The sequence below is a fragment of the Microtus ochrogaster genome, chromosome X (assembly GCF_000317375.1).
Source record: "Microtus ochrogaster isolate Prairie Vole_2 chromosome X, MicOch1.0, whole genome shotgun sequence".
NCBI lineage: Eukaryota > Metazoa > Chordata > Mammalia > Rodentia > Cricetidae > Microtus > Microtus ochrogaster.
Genome location: NC_022026.1, coordinates 28,629,319 through 28,639,046, shown reverse-complemented (window position 1 = coordinate 28,639,046; position 9,728 = coordinate 28,629,319).

Sequence of the window (9,728 nt, the reverse complement as noted above, 5' to 3'; positions counted from 1 at the left end):
TGCTGAATTCCTACTGTACCACTCTCTGACCTATTATTCCTTTTTAGACAGGATCTCTCACTGAAGCTGGAGCTGGCTTACAGTTTCAGAGGCTTAGTTCATGATAATGGTGGGGAGAATGTAGTAGGCAGGCATGGTGCAGGAACAAACAGCTTACATTCTGATCCACAGGCAACAGGCGGGGAGGGGGGGAGAAAGGAGGGAAGGAGGGAAAGAGAGAGAGAGATTAAAATCCTGTTTGGTGGGGGATTCTGATACTTCAAATCAGAATTCACTCCTGGTGACACACCTCCTCCAGCAAGTATATGCTTCCTAGTACTTCCCAAATAGTTTCCCTAATTGCATTAAAATATATGAGCCTATGGGGCCTATTTTCATTTAAACAATCACAAATATATTTCTTTAATATTTGGAATCAGGCCCCTTCTATAGAAGCTCAGTGCCTCTACTGGAGGTCTTGGGCTAACATCAAAATCACAAAAGGCTACTAGGGGAGTAATATTCAAAATGAGCTCTAATGTGACGCCACAAGCCAAAGAGGAATTAGGGAGAGTATTCTAGATAGGCAGAATAGAATGTCTCATTCCCGTGGAGGGATGGAGAGAATGGAGGGTGGACAGCCTCAGAATGCTTAAGGCCCAGAAAAGACATTCTGAAAGCAACAGGCTGCTGGTATCTCATTGCACTAAAAATGTGAGGAAAAACTGGATTCAACACAGTCAGGCCAGACAATTTGCTCCTTACCATCTTTGCTCCATTCAAACTTTCCATTGGTGCCGGTTGGTAGTGGTGCATGCCTTTAATCCCAGCACTTGGGAGGGAGAGACAGGCGGATCTCTGTGGGTTTGAGGTCAGCCTGGTCTACAGAGCAAGATCCAGGACAATCAGAGACACACAGAAAAACCTTGTTTCAAAAAAACCAAAAAAAAAAAAAATAGTTAGCACATGAATCTGGATGTCAAGGAACAAATATCCTTAGTTTGACAGCATTTTCAGATAGTTTTACAAAACATCACTGTTCCCTGTGCCCTCTTCCTAGGTATTAGTTTCTTTCTTTTTTTTTGTTTTTTGTATTTGTTTGTTTGTTTGGTTTTCAAAATAGGGTTTCCCTGTGTAGCTTTAGAGCCTATCCTGGAACTCACTCTGTAGACGAGGCTGGCTTCAAACTCATGTTTGGTATTGCATGTGCCTGCCTCTGTCTCCTGAGTGCAGGGATTAAAAGCATGCACCACCACCATCTGTTCTAATAATTTGGTAGCTCATTTTAAGTTTTTTGTTTTGGTTTGTGGTCTTTTTGTTTTTGTTTTTCAAGACAGGGTTTCTCTGTGTAGCCCTGGCTATCCTGGAACTCACTCTGTAGACCAGGCTGGCCTGGAAGTCAGAGATCTGCTCCTGTCTCCTTGAGTGCTGGGATTAGAGTTATGTGCCACCACTGCCTAGCTTTGTTATAAATTCTTTTTTTTAATATTTATTTATTATGTATACAATATTTTGTCTGTGTGTATGTCTGCAGGCCAGAAGAGGGCACCAGACCTCATTACAGATGGTTGTGAGCCACCATGTGGTTGCCAGGAATTGAACTCAGGACCTCTGGAAAAGCAGGCAATGCTCTTAACCACTGAGCCATCTCTCCAGCCCCCTATTATAAATTCTTTACTTACCTCAACCACAACCTGACTGCCATCAGATCTTCTCTGTACCCTAAGGTGTATAGGATGCTGCTGCAACTTATTGTCTGGAATGTTCATATTTGGAGTGTAGGTGTGAGCCTGCAATGGTGCACGTATATAAGCCAGAGGACCACCCTGAGTGTTGTCCTCTCTTTCCACCTTTTTTGAGGCAGAGTGCCTTTGTTGTTTGGTATTGCATGTGCCAGGCCTCCTGGCTCATAAGCCTCATGGGATTCTTTTGTCTTCACCCCCATCTCACTGTAGGACTGCTATGATTATAGAGGTGCCCCCCCCACATTTGGTTTTCCATAGGTCTTGGAATCCTAACTCAGGTCTTTTACTTACTTATTTTTATTTTTTTTAGAAAGAAAACAAACTACCTATTTTCATTTTACATACCAATCCCAGTTCACCTCCCTCCTCTCCTCCCGATCCTTCTGCCTTTCCCCCCACTCCACCCCCATCCACTCCTCAGAGAGGATAAAGCACATTGCTTTGGAAAAGGTCCAACGCCCTCCCTACTATATCTAGGCTGAGCAAGGTATCCATCCAAAGATAATAGGTTCCCAAAGAGCTAGTACAAGCAGTAGGGATAAATCCTGGTGCCATTGCCAGTTGCCCCACAGTCTACTCCAGCCATACAAATGTCACCCACATTCAGTGGGTCTAGTTTGGTCCTATGCTTGTTCCTTCCCAGTCCGGCTGAAGTTGGTGAGCTCCTGTTAGCTCAAGCAAACTGTTTCAATGGGTGAATCCATCATGGTCTTAACCTCTTTGCTCATATTCTCACTCCTCCCACTCTTCAGCTGGACTGGGAACTCACCCTCAGGTCTTTATGCTTGTACAGCAAGTGTTTTCCCCACTGAGCCATCTCCCCAGCCATTTCACACTACCAACAGCGTTCCTGTCATCTAATCTAGTGTTGGATGGCCTTGTCTTTCCCAGGGCTTCAAGGACAGCCTGGTCCACAAGGCAAGTTCCAGTCTAATCAGTACTATATACTGTAACCCTGTATCAAAATAAAATTATTTATTTGTTTTATTTCATGTGTGTGTGACTATTTTGCCTATATGGATGTGTGTGTGTTTCACGGGTGCTTATGTGCCCATGGAGGTCAGAGGAGGACATCAAATCCCCTGGAACTATAGTTACAGATGGCTGAAAACTACCATGTGAGTGTTGGCAACATAGATCCTCTTGCAAAAGCAGTAAGTGCTTTTAACTACTGCGCCATATCTCCAGCCCCACCTCCCATTGTCTATGATAATTTTTAAGATAAAAATTATGTGCATAAATGATTTGCCTGAGTATATGTATGTATGTGAATTACGTGAATACCCAGTGGCCATGAAGGCCACAAGAGAGCACCAAGAACTGACCATAGTGAGCCACTATGTAAGTGCTGCCAATCAAACCCAGTTCCTTTGCCAAGAGTAGTAGCAAGTGCTGTTAACCTCTGAGCCATCTCCCTAGTCCCCCACGGTATTTTGTCACAGCCACAGAAAGCTAATACATTGATGATGAATCATTGTCCAACCCCGCATTTTCTATTTTGAGTCTCTGAGCCCCTTAATAATTCTTAGGTCTCTCTGCTCTACACCCTACCCCAGCTTTTTCATAGTTGCCTTATTTTGCATTCTGCACTGGAGACAGCAAATCCTATTATGAGCGTTGTGTCTGCTCACATTCCTACACTCATTTCAGATAAATCTTGCAGAGGAATCCTCAGAGCTTCAATTTGTTAGTCAGTTGCTGTGTGCCATAGTTCTGACCACAGAAACCAACTTACCCCTAGGACAGGGATAATGCCGTCTCAGTTTTCAGAGGCCAGATGTGGAAAACAGCCATTGAAGTGACTTCTGCATGGTCCCAATGGCTGTTCATGATCTGAAATTCAAAGCCAGGTTGAGCTAGACACAGTAGCTGTACCCATGGACCCAGGCACTTGGGAAAGCTGAAGGCTGTGTGAGCTGAGGAGTTTAAAGCCAGCCCAGGAAGCATATCAAGATCTTAAGCAACAACAAACAGGGTTCTTGCTCTCACATGAAGTCTTCTTAGAATCATGAGCTCTACATGAATTTTTTGCTACATCCAAAAGGTTTGTAGATTGGCAGAGTTTATTTGAAGTACCAAGGTCAAGGCTGTACGAACATCAAAGGGCTTCCTTCCTGTTCCATTGTTTAACCACTCTACATATCTGTTCTGAAAGGGCATTTGTACAGGTTGTTCTTTCTGTTCTGGGGAAGATTAATACGTCTTAAGGAGCACTGAAGATCACAGTAAATGTACTAAAAAGCCTTCCCTACCATGTCAAACTGGCACTTGGCCTTGCTGCTACAGCCAGTGAGCCCCACAATCACAGGCTAACAGACAACTGTTTTATTGTCACCTTCTCTCACTGGTGCTGATTTCTTGAAAACTCCCACACTGGTCCTTCTTCTCAATATGTGGCTTCTTCTGTTTCAGACACACCTCCTACCCACCTATGTCTCCAGTTGGTATGGCCCTGTGAGTCAATCCCTAAGCAGACCCTGCCCCAAACACTAACAACTCCCTGTCCTGCCTTTGCTGCTATCACCAAATACTTTGTGCTGGGTAAAGTATAATGAAGAAAGGTTTCAGAGACTAAAGCTCATGATTTGGTATGTGGTCCACTCCATTTGACTTTGTTGGGGGCCTTGTAGATACATTTGAACATGGTATACAGCATCAGAGGTGGGGTTTGACACATGGTCTGTTACGTTTTGTACTATGATAAAATATTTGGTAGAAGCAATTTTATAGTCAAAGCTTTTAATTTTGGCTCAATTTAAGTGTTTGGACCATCATGGTGTGGCAGGAGCTTAAGGTGGCTGGTCATATTGCATCTGCTGTCAGGAAGCAGAGGGAGGTAAATGTTGGTCCTTGGCTAACCTTCTCTTTTTTTGAGACTTGGTTTCTCTGTGTATCCCCGGGTGTCCTTGAACTCACTCTGTAAATGAGTTTGGCCCAGAACTCACAGAGATCTGCCTGCCTCTGCCTCCTGGGTGCTGGAATTAAAGGCCTGTGCCTCTATCCCCCTGCGTAACCTTTTCTTTTTCATTCAGTCCTGGACCTCAGCCCTTAAGATGGTGCTGCCCACATTCAGGGTGGGTTTTCCCACCTCAGTTAGCCTAATCTAAATAATCTCTCATAGGAATGCTTAGATGCTTGTCTCCTATGTGATTCTAGAACTTTTTCAGTTGATAATCACTAGTAATCATTATACATGGTGAAGCCAGACAACAGGAGTTCGGGTGGGAACAGGCTTGCCCTTTTATAATGACCCTCTTTCTTGGGATCTAATCCATTTCTATTTTCCTAATATGAAAACAATTGGGAGACTAACCAAACTGCAGGACCCATACAGAGGTGGGAGAAACAGGAGAAACAGAATGTCAGGAAGCAAGGAAGAAATCATACCCCTCGGCAATGCACTAGTGTTTGGTGACTTAGTCAGTCATCAAACATCAGTGTTATCTAAGAAGACCCTCTGCTCCCAATGACCTGGAATGGTCACCATTCTCCAGCAGCTTCAGATGGGGACTTTAATGAAACAGGAGCAAGAACAAAACACCAACTCTGCCACTGCAGTCATTTGTTTCTGTCTACAATGTGCAGCCCCAAAATAAATGAGGTGGGGGGGATCATCTTTTTAAAGCATCTTTCCATTGAAAACATTTACTGTCTACTGAAGCCCAGTTACTACTACAAATCATTCAGTAAGCAGCAAAATATTCCCGTTTATTTTTGAACTTTGTTCTTCTATGAGAGATCTGTTTTTTGTGGGGCTTTGAGGAGGAAATCAGGCAAAGTTCAGGTGTCTGGCTGACCCATGCATTGGTTATGTTAGGCTTTGTGAAACAGGGCTAAATTCAGGCCTTCTTTAGAGGGCTTCTTTTAGGCAGTTCGATGTTTTCTTTATGTGAACTTTCCAAATGCTGATGACACCTGATGAACTCCCTTGGTAAAAAGGTGTGCCCTCCACCTTTCAGGGTTGATTACTACTAGATGGTGTTTGGCCAGGGAGAGAAGAGACCTCCCTTGAAGGGCACACATCAAACGGATTTCTTTCCTATTGATCTGAAACTGTTTAAACAGACGATGGGAGAAGAAAAGGAAAGAACTCAGCAGGAAATCACTATAAGAGATTCTGGCTTATATCTTATATGTGCCTCCTAGCTTTCAGGCCCTGACTGGTCTCGAACTCACAGAGCTCCACCTGTCTCTGCCTCCCTTGTGCTGGGATGAAAGACTGGTTTTATGTAGCAAGCTGGCCTCAAACTTGCTACAAAGTAGAGGACAGCCTTGAGCTCTTGATCCTCCTGTCTCTATTTCCCAATGGCTGTGAGTTCGAGGCCACAGTCGTTTACATAGTGAGTTCTAGGACAGTCAAAGCTACATAGTGAGACCCTGTCTCAAAAAACAAATAAATAAAAATAAAACCCCATACAAACAACAACTTTTTACATTTCAGTGAATGAAGTTATAAATAAGGGGATCACAAAAGAAAACAATAAAAGACAGCAAATGGCTATCATGCCCCTAAGTAAAAAAGAAATTTAGATAAAATATATCCTTTTCAAAACAGCCATGAGCCTTCTCCCCCCCACACTTAATTGCATTTTTTTGCCACTCATAGTTTATTTGGGTTGAGTTTGTTTCTTTTCTTGCTTTTGTTGCTGGTAATACTGTTGTTTGTGAGTTCCCACTCTGTAGTCTTAACTGGCCTAAAACTTGTTATATAAACCAGTTTCTCCCCAAACTCATACAGATCTACCTGCTTCTGCCTCCCAGTACTGAGATTAAGAGTGTGGGCTACAAGAAGAGGAAGAGGAGAAGAATCAGCAGCAGCAGCTGGGCAATGGTTGAGTCTTTAATCCCAGCATTTGGGAGGCAAAGGCCTGCGAATTTTTGAGCTTAAGGCCAGTCTTGTTTACAGAGTGAGTTCAAGGACAGCCAAGGCTATACAGAGAAACCCTGTCCCCCAAAACAAAAGAACAACAAAAAAAAAGAGTGTGGGCTACCACAACTGCTTCTAATGGGACTATGTACATTTCTAGAAGATGGTATTGTGTCTCATTGTCTTATTTCCCCTACAGAATCATGAGCTATACTTACTAAATATTGAAATAGAATTAAATGTACATTAGATAGAAATATTTTCATTTCCAGCTTGTTTATTTTTGCTAGAGGAGACACTGAAATTTCTGTTCTAAGAATAGCTTTAAGTCCTTGCTCAGGAGGTCATGATTGCAGTAAGTGAAGTAAGATCTAAATACTTCCAGGTCCATTAGGAAATTATAACTAATATGATTTAAAAAGAACATTGGGTCAGACATTTCATACATATCTCAGCTTACAGTGGTTTAAGTTTAAGTAAACTTTGAATAAATGTTTTGCATGCTGAACTCAACTCCAAATGGATCAAATACCTCAAAATAAAACCAGATACACTGAACCTGATAGAAGACAAAGTGGGGATAGCCTAGATCATATGGCACACAAAAAGAGTTTGTGAATAGAATACCTTTAGCACAGGCACTAAAATCAACAATTTAGACCTAATGACGCTAAGAAGTTTCTGCACAGCAAAGGGCACATTCATTTGGACAAAGTGAAAGCCTACATAATAGGAAAAGATGCTTACCAACTATACATTGGATAGACGGCTAATATCCAAAATATATAAAGAACTACACAAAACAAAAACTGGACATCAAGGAAACAGATAGCAGGGTGGTACACACCTTTAATCCCAGCATTCTGGAGGCAGGCAGATCTCTGCGTTTGAGGCCAGCCTGGCCTACAGAGTGAATTCCAGGACAGTCAGAGCTACACAGAGAAACTGTGTCTCAAAAAAAAAAAAAAGAACCTAGAAAAAGAAAAAAATAACCCAAATTGAGAACAAGCCGGGCGGTAGTGGGGCACGCCTTTAATCCCAGCACTTGGGAGGCAGAGGCAGGCGGATCTCCGTGAGTTTGAGACCAGCCTGGTCTACAAGAGCTAGATCCAGGATAGGCTCCAAATCTACAGAGAAACCATGTCTCAAAACACCAAAAAAAAAAAAAAAGATTTGTATAGCCACATACAAATCAGTGTGGTGGTTCCTGAGAAAGATGGGAATCTATCTACCTCAAGATCCAGCTATGCCACTGCCACTTTTGAGCATATACTGAAAGGGTTCTGCATCCTACCACAGAGACACGTGCCCAACCTTGTTCATTGCTGCTCTATTCATAATAGCCTGAAATTGCAAACAGCCTAGATGTTCGTTAACAGATGAATGGATAGAGAAAATGTGGTATGTTTATACAATGAAATATTATTCAGCTATTTAAAAAATGAAATCATTGGCCAGTTGGTGGTGGTGCATGCCTTCAGCCCTAGAACTTGGGAGGCAGAGATAGGCCGATCCCTGTGAGTTCCAGATCAGCAGATCAGCCTGGTCTACAAAGTGAGTACCAGGACAGCCAGGACTGTTACACAGAAAAACTCTTTCAGAGAGAGAGAGAGAGAGAGAGAGAGAGAGAGAGAGAGAGAGAGAGAGAGAGAGGAAATCCAGATGTAAATGGATGGAACTAGAAAAAAGTCATCCTGAGTGAGGTAACCCAGACTCCAAATTACAAATATGGTATGTTCTCTCTTATATATGGATTTAGCTTTTAAGCCTTTAGTAAGTAAGCTACAATCCATATAACCACAGAGGTTAGGTAGGTATAGAATAAGGGATTGGGAGTGGGAAGGATTTCCCAAGGAAGGAAAATAGAATATATGTAGTCAGAGAGAAGCAGGGGGAGACTGGGATGGGAATATTAAATGGGGAGGAGATAGGAAGAAGGGAATAAGACAGGGCATATTGGGAGGGATAGCTAAAAGTAACGGCTATTTAAGTGGTCTTATGGAAACCTAACATAGTAGAAGCTTCTTAAAATATATTTATGTATATGAAGGAAATCTAAATGTTGTGGGAGTAGCCAACCAATATATGATTTGAGTTATGCCCCACTCTGTTAGATGGAACCCAAATGGTACTGCTTGGGAGGCTAAGAATATGAGACTAGATAGCCAAGGGACCTGAGGTAAAATCCTTATTACTACTGTTCTACTAAAGGAACCTAGCAATAAAATGACTCCAAACGCATTCTGCTATACTCAAAGATCAGTGTCGGCCTCAGTCATCATCAGAGAAGCTTCCTCCTGCAATAGATGGGAACACTGGATAACGTACTGAGAGTGAAAGACCTTGGAACAGGCAATCTTAGATAAGATGTCTCCTCAAATCCCGTCTCTCAGGGCTCAGGGAGCTACGTGGAAGAGGAGGTGGAAAGAATGTAAGAACCTGTGGGAATGGAATCAGTCCCTCATAGACCTGACATGTCTGCCACACATATGAACTGTGGCAGTATGCACATGCACAGGTCCATGTGGGGTTCCAGTGCTGACTGGAGAAGTCCCCCAAGAAGTTATCTACAATTGACAACTGCTTACAAAGGAAGAATTCATTTTCTCCAAAGGAGACTTGCTGGTTATACAAATCACTCTTTTTTTTTCACCCCTCGAGACAGGGTTTCTCTGTGGAGCCCTGGCTGTCCTGGAACTTGCTAGCCTTGAACTCACAGCTGCTTCTGCCTCTAGGTGCTGGGATTAAAGGTGTGCACCAACACCGCCCAGCTACATACCACTCTACCACTCTTCTGGGCAGGCCCCATTCCCAGAAGTAAATGGCCAACACAAAACAAACTCAACAGTATTTTTTTGTCTCATAATGTTTTGAGGGGTATTTTTAAAAACCTTACATTTCTTTTGTTTATATATTATGGCTTCTGGTTTGTGCTTTTATGGGTTTTGTGTCTGTTTGCATGCGTTACATGTTTCTAATGATTTGTTTTTTTTTCTGTTTGTTTGCCTTCCTTTTCCTAAAGAGAGAGAGAAAAAGAAAGTTTGGATTAAGATGGGGTGGAGAGTTGGGGAGAATCTGGGAGATAAGAGAGAAGAAACCATGATCATAATACATTGTATGAAATATATATATAATAT